The following is an 830-nucleotide window of genomic DNA, read 5'->3' as shown; positions in this document are numbered from 1 at the left end:
TGACGAATCAACAACGTTGTCCCGCGTCATTATCATATTGCCCAGCATGCACCGCGCCGCGGCTCGAGCGCTTCCTTTGAGCCTCGACGTGTTGCGTCAGACGGCCCAACATGCTGTAAATAAGCATGAATGTGAATGAAACATTAACGTCTCTTGGTAATAATGACCAGGAAAAAATTACAATGAAAAATAAATAAATATTGACGGAATCCGTCCATCCGCATTTCTTCTTCCTGCGTCATTTAATGGCGCGTTTGAAACGACCTATATGGTGTATATCGCCACCAACCGGCCTAGCCCTGATCTATGGCCCTGATACATGACTGTCTTATATTATATGGCAGTCATGGATGATCTTCAAAATAGTGTTTGCACTTTCTCCATTTACGGCCCGGAAAATCAACATAAACGTTCACATTTCAAATATAAAGTGCTTAGCCCATGGCCACGGATGTTACAATTCTTTAGGGGCCCTCAAAAGTACCCGTATCTTCCGTATTGTTCAATAAAAATCATTTTTTATCCTATCGGTGGCCATTTTCTTCGTATTTTCTATGCTTTCAACTACGCGACTCTATCGGTTGGGAGGTGTACTGCACTCTGATACATTATATCTCTGCGAGAGAATGGCCACCGATCGGATTAAAATGCTTTTTCTTGAACAATACGAAGTATTCCGGTACCTCTAATTCATTGGTTCTCAAAGTGGGGTCCGAGGGCCCCCAGGGGTACTTGAGGGGGTTCCAGGGGGTCCCCAGATAAATGATAGTTAGGAACCAAATTCCCTTATGGGTCTGTAACTCTGAGAGTTAAATTAACATAGATTTTAC

This window comes from Gymnoscopelus microlampas (assembly GCF_963454915.1).
Source record: "Gymnoscopelus microlampas genome assembly, chromosome: 4".
NCBI lineage: Eukaryota > Metazoa > Chordata > Actinopteri > Myctophiformes > Myctophidae > Gymnoscopelus > Gymnoscopelus microlampas.
The sequence above is the reverse complement of the archived record's forward strand: the minus strand, read 5'-3'. Positions refer to the sequence as shown.